At 42.9% G+C, this 15,969-nt stretch overlaps 1 non-coding gene and 1 pseudogene across 1 annotated transcript; one reads left to right on the top strand and one right to left on the bottom strand.

Annotated features, from left to right (window-relative positions):
- Window positions 1-209: 209 nt before the first annotated feature.
- Window positions 210-316, top strand: LOC113626644 (U6 spliceosomal RNA). The gene has a single exon (XR_003435200.1). It is a non-coding gene; the product is annotated as a U6 spliceosomal RNA (small nuclear RNA).
- A 1,812-nt stretch (window positions 317-2,128) lies between these two features.
- On the bottom strand, window positions 2,129-15,440 carry LOC113626598 (40S ribosomal protein S14 pseudogene; annotated as a pseudogene).
- Between the last annotated feature and the right edge of the window lie 529 nt (window positions 15,441-15,969).

Raw genomic sequence — 15,969 nt, 5'->3', positions numbered from 1 at the left:
TTGTGTACAAATGATCAAACGTGTATAGAAGAAGAATATATACCAAACAGTTAATGGTCTTATCACATTATGGTGGGATTGGTCACTGCAAGGGGATTGCTTTTTTTGAACTTATTCTCTTCGGTATTTTTGTTTGTTTTAACAATAACCCCTACTTTATCTTTGTCAAATTAATTTGAAAATAATGTTTAACCAGAAAACACAGTTAGGTGCTCGCTTCAGCAGCACATACAGTAAAATTGGAATGACATGGAGAAGATTAACATGGCCCCTGAACAAGGAGAACTCGCAAATTCATGAAACGTTCCATAGTTTTCAGACTTACAGATATTGAAAACAAACTTATGGTTACCAAAGGGAAAACATATGGGGGAGGGATAAATCAGGAGCTTGGGATAAACATAAACACACTACTATGTAGAAGATAGATAACCAACAAGGACCTACTGTATAGCACAGGGAACTCTACTCAATATTCTGTAATAACCTATATGAGAAAAGAATCTGAAAAAGAATGGATATATGTATGTGTATAACTGAGTCAATTTGCTGTACACCAGAAACTAACACAACATTGTAAATCAACTATACTCTAAAAAATTTTTTTTATTATTTTATTTTATTTTATTATTTATTTATTTATTTTTTGCGGTACGCGGGCCTCTCACTGCGGTGGCCTCTCCCGTTGCGGAGCACAGGCTCTGGACGCGCAGGCTCAGCAGCCATGGCTCACGGGCCCAGCCGCTCCGTGGCATGTGGGATCCCCCCGGACCGGGGCACGAACCCGTGTCCCCTGCATCAGCAGGCGGACTCTCAACCACTGCGCCACAAGGGAAACCCTAAAAAAATTTTTTTAAAGAAAACACCGTTAGTTGGGAGAACTGCACAAAGAAGGTTTGGGAACCACCTTCAGGGTCCAAAGGCAGAAGCAGAATCTATTACTCCTCTATCTGAATTTGGGCAGGACCTTGTGACTGCCTCAATGAATAGGATATGGGGGAAGTGACTCTAGGTAGCTCCCAAAACTAGGTCATGAATGGTGATACAACTTCCAGCTGCCTCTCTCTCTGAGGATGCTTGGTCCTGGAACCCAGCGGCCATGCTGTGAGGAAGCCCAAGCCAAGCACTTGGAGAGGCCCAGCCTACAAGCAGCATGAACCTCCCCATGTGTGAGGGAGGGAGCCTTCAGATGATCCAGCTTCTGACCTTTGGATCTTCCAGCTGAGGCCTCAGATAAGGATGAGCAGAGACAAGCCATCCTGACTGATGTGCTCTTCCTGAGTTCCTGATCCACGGCATCTGTAAGCAAAATAAATGGTTGTTTTATGGCACTAAGTTTGGGGGGTACTTTGTGTTGCAGTCATAGCAACCAGAGCAGCTGGTAAGTGGGAGAGTCAGGGTTTGACATTGGGAGTCCCAACCTCTTTTCACTCACCCTCCACCCTTCCCCGCTCTCGCCTTCTGGTGAAACTCCAGCGTTACCAGTGGCTAGCAGCCTCCTCTCTCCCAGTCTGGGGACTTCTGACTAATCTCAAGACCAGTTATTTTTATTTGGAAAATAAACATTAGAATTCAAAGGCAATTGTTCACAGAGTGTGTAAAAGCCTCTCTCGGTGACAGCTGTGGTTCTTCCCACAAAGGAGAGCCACCAGCCCTCTTATCACCCTTGCCCGCGCGCCCCCCCATGCAAGAAAACGTGAGTCAAACAAAAAGTAACGAGACCGTCTGTTCCTTCCTCCCGCCCATGCCGTTTGCTCAGATCACAAAGCTTCCTCCTCCTCCTTCTTCTTCTTTTAAAATAAAGTCTCCGGGCTTCCCTGGTGGCGCAGTAGTTGACAGTCCGCCTGCCGATGCAGGGGACGTGGGTTCGTGTCCCGGTCCGGGAAGATCCCACATGCCGCGAAGCGGCTGGGCCCGTGAGCCATGGCCGTTGAGCCTGCGCGTCCGGAGCCTGTGCTCCGCAACGGGAGAGGCCACAGCAATGAGAGGCCCGCGTACCGCAAAAAAGTAAAAAAATAAAAATAAAATAAAATAAAAAGTCTCCGAGGATCGGAGGGCCAGGCATTGTCTTTTCTGTGCCTACCTTGCTTCCTTCCAAAACAGTGGGACATATGCCTTCCGTTTGAGCTTACATCAAGGCAATTTATTAACAGAAAACAATAATTTGAGGAGTCCTTCTCACAGAGAGCGACCACGGAGACCCCCCGTTCCTGCGGGTACTGTCGGAGGAGATGGGGGTGACATCCTCAATCCGCCCAATCTTTGTTCCTGAGCGGGTGAGGGCTCTGAGGGCTGACTGGGCCCCACGTGCAGGAGTCTTGGTCCTATTTCCTCCTGTGGCCCGGAGTTTGATGTGGAGGGCAGTGATGCCCAGCTCCTTGCACCTCTGGGTTACATCCTAGGCAGCCAACGTGGCAGCATATGGGGATGACTCATCTCAGTCAGCCTTCACCTTCATCCCACCAGTTACACGGCAGATAGCTTCCTTGCCAGAAAGGTCGGTGACATGGCCAAAAGTGTCATTGAAGGATGCAAAAAGGTGGCACACACCAAATGCATTTTCTCGCTCAGCCACCTGAGGGCCGAGGCTGATGATCTGTTCTTCCTTCTTTTCTTTCCCCTTGCGAGGTGCCCTTTCTGCGCATCTTCTCCAGAATCCACCAGCAGAAAGAGAGAGGGAGAGGGCGGGGCGACGGCTCAAGCTCGTCTGGTTTAGCGTTAAAAAAAATCATACTTAACACCTGGGCAGGTCTAGAAGCACATCTATGGGCCCTCAGGCTTGAGAGCCAAGTTTGGCTGAATATTGTAACCAAAAGTGGGGTCAGGCTACTCGTCGCCCAAAAGCCAATAAAAAGGCAAGGGTGGTGGAAAGGAAACTCTGCTTTATTTTGGATGAGGGCAACTGGGGGTGGGGGCAGTGGACGCCTGTCCAAAGGCCAGCTCCTTCCCCATTCCTCTCCTGTGAAAATCTGGGGGTAAGAGCTTTTATAGGCGAAGGGAGAGGGCTACATGCAGAAACAGCACAGTCAGCTCTGACAGTCATCTTGAAATTGGTCATCGGTGGTCTGACCAGTGTCATCCGGACTGTTGTAAGTACAGTTAATCTTCAGTTCCAGCGTTGGTTTGTTTCTATTTCTTTTTTTTTTCTGAATTTTATTTTATTTATTTTTTATACAGCAGTTTCTTATTAGTTATCTATTTTATACATATTAGTGTATATATGTCAATCCCAATCTCCCAATTCATCCCACACACCTCCCCGCCCCTGCCACTTTCCCCCCTTGGTGTCCATACGTTTGTTCTCTACATCTGTGTCTCTATTTCTGCCCTGCAAACTGGTTCATCTGTAGCATTTTTCTAGGTTCCATATATATGCGTTAATACACGATATTTGTTTTTCTCTTTCTGACTTACTTCACTCTGTATGACAGTCTCTAGATCCATCCACGTCTCTACAAATGACCAAAATTTGTTCCTTTTTATGGCTGAATAATATTCCATTGTATATATATACCATATCTTCTTTATCCATTCGTCTGTCGATGGGCATTTAGGTTGCTTCCATGACCTGGCTATTGTAAATAGTCTTGCAGTGAACATTGGGGTGCATGTGTCTTTTTTAATTATGGTTTTCTCTGGGTATATGCCCAGGAGTGGGATTTCTGGGTCATATGGTAGTTCTATTTTTTGTTTTTTAAGGAACCTCATACTGTTCTCCATAGTGGCTGTATCAATTTACATTCCCACCAACAGTGCAGGAGGGCTCCCTTTTCTCCACACTCTCTCCAGCATTTGTTGTTTGTAGATTTTCTCATGATGCCCATTCTAACTGGTGTGAGGTGATACCTCATTGTAATTTTGATTTGCATTTCTCTAATAATTAGTGATGTTGAGCAGCTTTTCATGTGCTTCTTGGCCATCTGTATGTTTTCTTTGGAGAAATGTCTATTTAGGTCTTCTGCCCATTTTTGGACTGGGTTGTTTGTTTTTTTGATATTGAGCTGCATGAGCTGTTTATATATTTTGGAGATTAGTCCTTTGTCCATTGATTCATTTGCAAATATTTTCTCCCATTCTGAGGGTTGTCTTTTCGTTTTGTCTGTAGTTTCCTTTGCTTTGCAAAAGCTTTTAAGTTTCATTAGGTCCCATTTGTTTATTTTTGTTTTTATTTCCATTACTCTAGGAGGTGGATCAAAAAAAATCTTGCTGTGATTTATGTCAAAGAGTGTTTTTCCTATGTTTTCCTCTAAAAGTTTTATAGTGTCCAGTCTTACATTTAGGCCTCTAATCCATTTTGAGTTTATTTTTGTGGATGGTGTTAGGGAGTGTTCTAATTTCATTCTTCTACATGTAGCTGTCCGGTTTTCCCATCACCACTTATTGAAGAGACTGTCTTTTCTCCATTGTATATCCTTGCCTCCCTTGTCATAGATTAGTTGACCATAGGTGCGTGGGTTTATCTCTGGTCTTTCTATCCTGTTCCATTGATCTATGTTTCTGTTTTTGTGCCAGTACCATATTGTCTTGATTACTGTAGCTTTGTATTATAGGTTGAAGTCAGGGAGTCGATTACTCCAGCTCCGTTTTTCTCCCTCAAGACTGCTTTGGCTCTTCAGCGTCTTCTGTGTCTCCATATAAATTTTAAGATCTTTTTGTTCTAGTTCTGTAAAAAATGCCACTGGTAATTTGATAGGGATTGCATTGAACCTGTAGATTGCTTTGGGTAGTATAGTCATTTTCACAATATTGATTCTTCCAATCCAAGAACATGGTATATCTCTCCATCTGTTTGTGTCATCTTTGATTTCTTTCATCAGTGTCTTATAGTTTTCTGAGTATAGGTCTTTTACCTCCTTAGGTAGGTTTATTCCTAGATATTTTATTCTTTTTGTTGCAATGGTGAATGAGATTGTTTCCTTAATAACTGTTTCTGATCTTTTGTTGTTAGTGTATAGGAATGCAAGAGATATCTGTGCATTAATTTTGTATCCTGCAACTTTACCAAATTCATTGATTGGACCTAGTAGTTTTCTGGTGGCATCTTTAGGACTCTCTATGTATAGTATCATGTCATCTGCAAACCGTGACAGTTTTACTTCTTCTTTTCCAATTTGTATTCCTTTTATTTCTTTTTCTTCTCTGATTGCCATGGCTAGGACTTCCAAAACTATGTTGAATAATAGTGGCGATAGTGGACATCCTTACCTTGTTCCTGATCTTAGAGGAAATGCTTTCAGTTTTTCACCATTGAGAATGATGTTTGCTGTGGGTTTGTCATATACAGCCTCTATTATGTTAAAGTAGGTTCCCTCTATGCCCACTTTTTGGAGAGTTTTTATCATAAATTGGTATTGAATTTTGTCAAAAGCTTTTTCTGCATCTATTGAGATGATCATATGGTTTTTATTCTTCAATTTGTTAATATGGTGTATCACATGGATTGATTTGTGTATATTGGAGAATCCTTGCATCCCTGGGATAAATCCCACTTGATTGTGGTGTATGATCCTTTTAATGTGTTGTTGGATTCTGTTTGCTAGTATTTTGTTGAGGACTTTTGCATCTATATTCATCAGTGATATTGATCTGTAATTTTCTTTTTTTTTTTTTTTTGTAGTATATTTGGTTTTGGTATCAGGGTGATGGTGGCCTCATAGAATGAGTTTGGGAGTGTTCCTTCCTCTGCAATTTTTTGGAAGAATTTGAAAAGGATGGGTATTAGCTCTTCTCTAAATGTTTGATAGAATTCACCTGTGAAACCATCTGGTCCTGGACTCTTGTTTGTTGGAAGTTTTTTAATCACAGTTTCAATGTCATTACTTGTGATTGGTCTGTTCATATTTTCTATTTCTTCCTGGTTCAGTCGCAGAGCATTGTGCTTTTCTAAGAATTTGTCCATTTCTTCCGGGTTGTCCACTTTATTGGCATATAGTTGCTTGTAGTAATCTCTCATGATCGTTTTTATTTCTGCAGTGTCAGTTGTTACTTCTCCTTTCTCATTTCTAATATTGTTGATTTGAGTCTTCTCCCTTTTTTCCTTGATGAGTCTGGCTAATGGTTTATCAATTTTGTTTATCTTCTCAAAGAACAAGATTTTAGTTTTATTGATCTTTGCTACTGTTTCCTTCATTTCTTTTTCATTTATTTCTGATCTGTATGATTTCTTTCCTTCTGCTAACTTTGGGTTTTTTTTGTTCTTCTTTCTCTAATTGCTTTAGGTGTAAGGTTAGATTGTTTATTTGAGATTCTTGTTTTTTGAGGTAGGCTTGTGTTGCTATAAACTTCCATCTTAGAACTACTTTTGCTGCACCCCATAGGTTTTGGATCGTCGTGTTTTCTTTGTAATATGTGTCTAGGTACTTTTTTATTTCCTCTTTGATTTCTTCAGTGATCTCTTGGTTATTTAGTAACGTATTGTGTAGCCTCCATGTGCTTGTGTTTTTTACATTTTTTTCCCTGTAATTGATTTCTTATCTCATAGCGTTGTGGTTGGAAAACACACTTGATATGATTTCAGTTTTCTTAAATTTACCGAGGCTTGATTTGTGACCCAAGATGTGATCTATCCTGGAGAATGTTCCATGTGCACTTGAGAAGGGAGTGTAATCTGCTGTTTTTTGGATGGAATGTCCTATAAATATCAATTAAATCTATCTGTTCTATTGTGTCATTTGAAGCTTGTGTTTCCTTATTAATTTTCTGTCTGGATAATCTGTCCATTGGTGTAAGTGAGGTGTTAAAGTCCCCCACTATTATTGTGTTACTGTCGATTTCCTCTTTTATAGCTGTTAGCAGTTATGTATTGATGTGCTCCTGTGTTGGGTGCACATAATTTATAATTGTTATATCTTCTTCTTGGATTGATCCGTTGATCATTATGTAGTTCCTTGTCTCTTGTAACATTCTTTATTTATTTTTTTTTTTTGCGGTACGCGGGCCTCTCACTGTTGTGGCCTCTCCCGTTGCGGAGCACAGGATCCGGACGCGCAGGCTCAGCGGCCATGGCTCACGGGCCCAGCCGCTCTGCGGCATGTGGGATCCTCCCGGACCGGGGCACGAACCTGTGTCCCCTGCATCGGCAGGCGGACTCTCAACCACTGCGCCACCAGGGAAGCCCACATTCTTTATTTTAAATTCTATTTATCTGATATGAGTATTGCTACTCCAGCTTTCTTTTGCTTTCCATTTGCATGGAATATCTTTTTCCAACCCCTCACATTCAGTCTGTATGTATCCCTAGGTCTGAAGTGGGTCTCTAGTAGACAGCATATACATGGGTCTTGTTTTTGTATCCAATCAGGGAGCTTGTGTCTTTTGGTTGGAGCATTTAATCCATTCACATTTAAGGTAATTATCAATATGCATGTTCCTATTACCATTTTCTTAATTGTTATGGGGTTGTTTTTGTAGGTCCTTTGCTTCTCTTGTGTTTCCCACTTAGAGAAGTTCCTTTAGCATTTCTTGTAGAGCTGGTTTGGTGGTGCTGAATTCTCTTAGCTTTTGCTTGTCTGTAAAGCTTTTGATTTCTCCATCGAATCTGAATGAGATCCTTGCCAGGTAGAGTAATCTTGGTTGTAAGGTCTTCTCTTTCATCACTTTAAATATATCGTGCCACTCCCTTCTGGCTTGTAGAGTTTCTGCTGAGAAATCAGCTGTTAACCTTATGGGAGTTCCCTTGTATGTTACCTGTCATTTTTCCCTTGTTGCTTTCAATAATTTTTCTTTGTCTTTAATTTTTGTCAGTTTGATTACCATGTGTCTCAGCATGTTTTTCCTTGGGTTTATCCTGCCTGGGACTCTCTGCACTTCCTGGACTTGGGTGGCTGTTTCCTTTCCCATGTTAGGGAAGTTTTTGACTATAATCTCTTCAAATATTTTCTCAGGTCCTTTCTCTCTCTCTTCTCCTAATGGGACCCCTATAATGCGAATGTTGTTGCATTTAATGTTGTCCCAGAGGTCTCTTATGTTGTCTTCATTTCTTTTCATTCTTTTTTCTTTATTCTGTTCCATGGCAGTGAATTCCACCATTCTGTCTTCCAGGTCACTTATCCGTTCTTCTGCTTCAGTTATTCTGCTATTGATTCCTTCTAGTGTGTTTTTCATTTCAGTTATTATATTGTTCATCTCTGTTTGTTTATTCTTTAATTCTTCTAGGTCTTTGTTAAACATTTCTTGCATCTTCTAGATCTTTGCCTCCATTATTTTTCTGAGGTCATGGATCATCTTCACTATTATTATTCTGAATTCTTTTTCTGGAAGGTTGCCTATCTCCACTTCATTTAGTTGTTTTTCTGGGGTTTTATCTTGTTCCTTCATCTGGTACAAAGCCCTCTGACTTTCCATTTTGTCTATCTTTCTGTGAATATGGTTTTTGTTCCACAGGCTGCAGGATTGTAGTTCTTCTTGCTTCTGCTGTCTGCCCTCTGGTGGATGAGGCTATCTCTGTTTCCATTTCTTGAGGCCAGTTCTCAGAATTGTGGCAGCTTATGTCATGGCTGGTCATCATGTAGTTAACTTCTCCACCTGTTGGGGGTTTCAGTATCTGTAAGACAGCTCACAGGATATGGCTCAGAATATTATCTATAGCTCTTGAGAAGGAACTAAAAGTCCTTGACTATGCTTAATGACTCAACTATTATTATATAGTCTTGTTGGACTGTTTTCCTTTGTTTCTGCGTTTTCTCACTTCTCTAATTAAACTTTTTCTTTGGCTAAAGTTTTTCCACAGCCAAAAGGCAGGCTGAGGACTTGGGGCCAGGGGGAAGGGCCATAGGGTCCTGCTCTGTTTCAATACAAATCTGTGTTTTCTTTCTTCTGGACATGGGGATCAGTTAGCACTCACTACAAGGTGAAAATGAAAAAAACCAAAACCAAAAAACCCAACAATCTCAACCTAAGCTGTTTTTAAAAATAATAATAATTAAAACAAAGAAATCCATTCCCTTACATGATGGGGAAGTTCAGGCATGGGTTGACTTTGGATGAAGCTGGATCCAGGGGCTCAGATAATAATACCATCCAGACTCAGAATCTCTGCCTTCCTTCACTTTGCCTTCTCTGTGGTTTCTTCATTTTCCTGCTTCTCTTGGGGTTCCCTGGCAACTTTGGATTCCTCATGTCACTGATCCAAATGCAGAGGAAGACAGAGTTTCTCTGTCCAAGAGATGGAAAAGAAGTCAAGGTTGGAGGCTTGTTTTCTCTGGTTGGCCCTTCTTGGGTCGTGAGCTCTGCCCTGAACCCATCACCATGACCTGGGGATGGACCTGTTGGCTCCCTTTGGGTCAAAGGCTGTGAATGTGACCACACAGGAGATTGGTGAAAAGGGGGACACAGGGACTATCATCACAGGATTTGGATAGCCATAAATGGTGACTACAGGGTGGAGTTGGGGTACACAGAGAAAGAAACGTTAAATTTCATAAAAAAAAAAAAAACGTTAAATTTCCACAGCCCTATTAACTCTGTCAGGGCATTCACAGAAGGTAATGCAGAAATGGTCATTATACACATTTGGAAGGATGCTGAAAACAACAAGGTCCTACTGTATAGTGCAGGGAACTATATCCAATCTCCTGGGATAAACCATAATGGAAAAGAATACATACATACATATATATATATATGTATATATGTGTATAACTGAGTCACTTTGCTGCACAGCAGAAATTAACACAACATTGTAAATCAACTATACTTCAATCAAAAAAAAAAAAGCAAGAAAAGATGCTGAGCTCACTGTCAATCTGGGAAATGCAAAGGAAAACATCCAGCGAGACATGACTTTCCCATCTCCCCCATCCAGTGAAAATATAAATGAAAGTTATATCCACCCAGTGTTGGCAAGAGTGTGGGGATCAGGGACTTATACACTGATGATGGGGTGTAAACTGGGACTTCCTTTTAGGAAGACAATCTAACAATATTTTCTGAAGATTTAAATCCCTACTTCTAGGAATCTCTAGAAATAGCTATGAGTTCCCAAAGATCCAAAGATACATGTTTAAGTGATGACGGTGAAAGGGTTGTTTGTAAAAATGAGAGAGTGGAAACACCCTAACAGTCCATCAACAAGGAATCAACAAATATATTATAGCATCTTTGTCTGTGGAATACCATGCAGTTCTGTGCCACCATTAAAGTGAGAGGAGCAGCCCTATGTGAACTGACATGGGATGTTCTCTAAAATATATCAAATGTAAAAAACAAGATGCAAAAGATGCACAAGGTATGACCCCGTTTATAGAAAAAAGAAAATATATGAGAGACAACAGAATGCCATGGTTACATGTATAGACTTTGGGGCCAGGCTGCCTGAGTTTGAATCCCAACTCCTCCTCTCCAAAGCTGCGTGACTTTGGGGAAGTTACTTCACTTCTCTGGGTCTGAGTTTCCCCCTCTGTAAAAGAAAGAGGATAAAAGAATTTGCCTCATGTGGCTGTTGTGAAGATTCAATATATTAAGCTATGTAGATTGCTTGGGGCAGTGCCTGATATGTGGTAAATGCCCGGTTAGTGTTAGCTATTAGCCCTGTGCACGTTATCTACATAAATGCAAAGAAAAAAGACAGTAAGAGTGTGCTCCAAACTGTTGATAGTGGAAACGGATGAAGAGGGACTTCATAGTTTGCTCTATATAGATCTGGAGTGTTAGAATCTTTCACAACGAAAATACATTCAAGGATTACCAGGGTAATAGTGGGTTTTTTTTTTTTTTTTTTTTTTTGTGGTACGCGGGCCTCTCACTGTCGTGGCCTCTCCCGTTGCAGAGCACAGGCTCCAGACGCACAGGCTCAGCGGCCATGGCTCATGGGCCCAGCCGCTCCGCGGCATGTGGGATCTTCCCGGACCGGGGCACGAACCTGTGTCCCCTGCATCGGCAGGCGGACTCCCAACCACTGTGCCACCAGGGAAGCCCGGGTAATAGTTTTAATATCCATCACCCTGAAATCCCCAACCATGAGCTTGATTAACATTCTTCCTTTTGTGGGATGTTCTCATTCTGTGTGAGCTCGTATTCTAATTCTGTGTGGCACAGAGCAGGGCTTAGCGTGATCCATCCCCCACTCTTGTATAGTTGGAGAAGGGGAAGTTGCCAGTATTAAGCCACTTGGCCAGTCTCAACCTTTGACTAACTGGTCATCCTGGGGCCCACACCCAGAACCCTGATCACCTCCAACCCCACTCCACTCCTATCCCTACCATGGGGTTCAGTCTTCAGCACCTTTTCCTCCTTCTTTGTGCTGTACAAATCACCCCCACTCAAAAAAGTCCAGTTCCATCCTCCTGCCAACACTTGGAAGCAGATACTATGATTACCTCATTTTCCAGATGAGAAAATTGAAGAACAGAGTGGTTAAGTAGTGAGCCCTAGGTCACACAGCTAATAAATGACAGATCTGGGCTTCAAACCCATCTCTTTCTGACGTTAAGGCTTCTTTTCTTGTTTAACAGTTAGATTAAATAAGTATTTTAAATAAGTCAGGTATGGAAGGGGTTACAGCTGGTGCCGTCCATCCAAGAAAAACCTCGTAGCAGGAATGTCTTCAAGTTTCATCACTGCCAGCGTTCAGAGCTTGCCATAGCTGTATAGGGACTGCTGGCCTGGGCCCACATCTGTGGTTTCATCTGGGTCAGACGGTCCCAGCCAAGAGGGCAGAGGCAAGATGAGAATGGAGGACCAGGCTATGTTCAGTCCCTGGTCTCATCCCCACAAAGAGCTCAGGGAGGCCAAGAACTGGAGGTTTGAGCAAGTCAGCGCAAAGGGAAGCGGAAACAGTGACTCAGCTCCGGGTCACCATTCCCTGCTTCTTTGCCTAAGAGATGAGTCATCACCTTGACGCCTTTAATTTTCAGACTTCTAACTCATCCCAGCCACGCATAGGAAGCTGATGAAGGACCGCTCCCTGCCACATGGGCTGTGCCCCCAGGTGGCCTTGAGTTCAAATTCAGTCTCTGTTACTTACTAGTCATGTGATTTTGACAAATCACTGAGCATGCATTTCCCCACCTGTAAACTGGAGATGCTAATGCCTATCTTGCTAGGTTCCTTCACCTGATCAGTATTTATTGAGCACCTACTATGTGCCAGGTGAGAGCGATATGGTAATAAACAAGACAGACAAACTTCCGGCACCTGTGAAACTTACAGCCTAGTGGGAGAAAACATGTATATGTAATGTAATGTCAGGTGGTATTAAGAAAAATTAAATGGATGAGGCAAGAGAGGGTCAAGAGGGTTGAAGGAGTACTTCCCTGGTGGTCCAGTAGTTAAGAATCCACCTTCCAATGCAGGGGATGCGGATTGGATCCCTGGTCGGGGAACTAGGGTCCCACATGCCACGGGGCAACTAAGCCTGCGTGCTGCAATTACTGAGCCCACACGCCACAACTAGAGAAAAGTCCGTATACCGTAGTGAAGGATCCCACATGCTGCAACGAAGATCCCTCGTGTCACAACTAGGACCCGATGCAGCCAAATTGAAGGAAAAAAAAAAAAGAGCGTTGAAGGAAACAGTTTCCAGTGTCCAGCATGGGGCCTGCACATAGTAGAGCCTCAGTGAAGAAATATGAATTCCCTTTCTTGCAGTTTTAGGAAGGAAGGACCACATGGTTTTCAGCACTGAAGAGGCTTCCCTTCCCTGGAGGAGATGCCAGGTGACAATTCCCACACAGGGTCCCAGGACTGGCTGAGGATTCCCCGCCTCGGAGCAGTGGAGGGGAAAGCTGTTCAGGGTGTGCGTGTGCGTGCGTTTAATATATTTTTTAACTGAGGTGAAGTTCATACAACATAAAGTTAACATTAACCATTTAAAAGTGAACAGTTCAGGGAACTCCCTGGCTGTCCAGTGGTTAGGAATCTGTGCTTCCATTGCAGGGGACATGGAACGTAAGATCCAGCGTGCATCTCGGCCAATTAAAAAGAAGAAAAAGTGAAAAATTCAGTGACTTTTTTTTTAATAGAAAGTAACTCTTTTCTAAAAAAATATTTATTTATTATTATTTATTTATTTATTTTGGCTTCGCTGGGTCTTAGTTGTGTCAGGCAGGCGGGATCTAGTTGCCCCCTGCATTGGGAGCGCAGAATCTTACCCACTGGAGCACCAGGGAAGTCCCAACAATTCAGTGACTTTTTTTTTCTTAATATTTATTTTATTTATTATTTATTTAATTTATTTATTTGGTTGTTCTGGGTCTTAGTTGCGGCCGGCAGTCACCTTAGTTGCCGCTTACAGGCTCCTTAGTTGTGGCATGTGAACTCTTAGTTTCGGCATGCATGTGGGATCTAGTTCCCCCACCAGGGATCGAACCTGGGCCGCCTGCATCGGGAGCGTGGAGTCCCAACCGCTGAACCACCAGAGAAGTCCCAATTCAGTGACATTTAATACATTCACAGTGTTGTACAACCATCACCTCTATCTAGTTTCAAAACATTTTCAGCACCCCAAAGAATCCCTGTACCCACTAAGCACTCACTCCTCATTCCTCCTCCTCCCAAACCCCTGAAAACCACTAGTCTGCCTTCTGTCTATAGATTTACCTCTTCCAGACATTTCATATAAACGGAAGCAAACAATATGTGACCTTTTGTGTCTGGCTTCTTTCACTTATTGTGATGTTTTTGAGGTTCATCCACATTGTGGCATGCATCAGAATTTCATTCCTTTTTATGGCAGAATATTATTCCATCATAGGGATAGACCATATGTGTTTATCCCTTTCATCAGTTGAACTGCATCCTTATGCTTTACCCTCTAGACACATCGCATGCCCCATCCCAGTCCTGGGAGCTGATTCCAGGAAGCACCGAGAGGGAGAGAAGTGAGACAGGGAAGGGAGAAGAACCAATAAAGGGTGCGTTAATGGGCAGGGTACCATGTTGGACAACAGGGTCTGTTTCCCTGGGGGTCCCCTGAGAGCCTGTGTGGGGTGCAGGTCACTGTGACTCCAATGGAGGGCAGAGAGCCTGAGGCATTTATCCACCAACGTCTGTCCTTCCTGGTTGAGAGAAGCCCTCAGGACTTTAACTCCCCCCACGTTTCCAGGGTGAGCCTGTGTTGGGTTGAGTTGGAGAGCGCCCTCAGGTAGAGAAGAGGAGAAGTGCAGGTTAGAGCTCAGGTGAAGCAGAGGATGTAACCAGAGTCAACAGCCTCTGGGACACTTACGCGCGTGATGCTTGATTCAGGCTGGTCAAACATGCACGTGCCTTATAAATATCAATTCATGGATTCCTCATGACAGCCCCATGAAGCAAGTGTTGCTGTCACCCCCATTTTACAGGTGGAGAAACTGAGGCATGGGAGAACGGCAAACAGCTTGCACAAGACGACACAGCAAGTCCTAGCAGTGCAGGATTCAAACCCAGAAAGTCTGTGCTTGTCACCACCACTTACGACTCTTGCCCACTCTGTTTTGCTTCCTTTCGTGCCTTCCATACTTACTGAGCACCAACTCGACCTGGCTGGTCTCAGCTTGGGGATCACCTCCCCTAAGAAACCTTCCATGACCATCCATCAAAAGTAGACCCCTCAAAAAAAAAAAAAAAAAAAAAAAAAAAAAAAGTAGACCCCTCCAGGGCTTCCCTGGTGGCGCTGTGGTTGAGAGTCCGCCTGCCGATGCAGGGGACACGGGTTTGTGCCCCGGTCCGGGAAGATCCCACATGCCGCGGAGCGGCTGGGCCCGTGAGCCATGGCCACTGAGCCTGCGCGTCTGGAGCCTGTGCTCCGCAACAAGAGAGGCCGCGATAGTGAGAGGCCCGCGCACCGCGATGAAGAGTGGCCCCCGCTCGCCGCAACTAGAGAAAGCCCTCGCACAGAAATGAAAACCCAACGCAGCCAAATAAATAAATAAAATTTATTAAAAAAAATATTTCAAAATACAAACTTTTCAATACTAGATGCTTTGACTCACTCACTGTCACATTCTGGAATTGTCCCTCAAATTACTTCCCTCTAATATAGTTTTTGTTTTTTTCTTTTTGTTTTTGGATTAAAAAAATTTTTTTTAATTGAAGTCTGATTTATTTGACATGTTTCAGGTGGACAGCAAAGTGATTCTGTTACACACACACACATATGTGTGTGTGTATATTATTTTTCAGATTCTTTTCCATTATAAGTTTTTACAAGATATTGAATATAGTTCTCTGTGCAGTTTTGGGTTATTTTTAGAGGTCAATTCTGATCCCCTTACAAACTCTTCTCCTGGCTCATTTATTGATTGAATCAGTATTTACTGCACCCCCTACCAGGAGCAGGGCTCTGTGACCACACTAGGGAAGATGGGGAAGGAAACTGAGTTCCCACCCTGAAAAAAAACACTGAGTATTTCTGGCAGTGTGAGGACGGTTTGCAGCATTTAACTTACTTCTTTATCTTCCTCTTGACCTCTATCATAGCCAACATTTCCCGAGGTCTTACTGTCTGTGAAGCATGGCATTGGCATTGCTAATTTCATCCTCAAAACAGACCTCTGAGCAAAATACTATTATTAGTGCTATTTTTATCATCCCCATTTTACAGATGAGGAAACTGAGGCCCAGGGCTGCTGGTGGGTAAATAATGGTAGCAGGATCTGAACCCAGGGAGTTGATATCAGAACCTACGTTCTTACCCACTATAGGAGACTCGCTCTACTGGAATTTTTGATTGTCCAGAAAAACCCCCAAGTTCTCTGTCATTGCATGTCCTTCTATATATTCACTCAGTAAACATTTGCCAGGGACTCTCTGTCTGTTGGCAAGGCCCCAGTGAGGCCATGAGCAGGGTATGTAGATGAACCAGAGCAAACTCTTGCCATAGAATTTGGGTAGTTTGGGGGAAGGACCAGGATTTTGGAGCCAGATCCTGGACTCAAATCTTGGCTTGGTCAGTAATTAAGGTTGCCAGATTTAGCAAATAAAAACAGGTCACCCAGTTAAATTTAAATTTCAGATAAACAGTGAATAATTTTTTAGTATCACTATGTTCCATGC

Source organism: Aethalodelphis obliquidens, unplaced genomic scaffold (genome assembly GCF_003676395.1).
Source record: "Aethalodelphis obliquidens isolate GAN/ISIS:26980383/991018 unplaced genomic scaffold, ASM367639v1 scaffold18, whole genome shotgun sequence".
NCBI lineage: Eukaryota > Metazoa > Chordata > Mammalia > Artiodactyla > Delphinidae > Aethalodelphis > Aethalodelphis obliquidens.
Note: the sequence above shows the minus strand (reverse complement) of the source record. Positions and strands in the feature narration are given on the sequence as shown.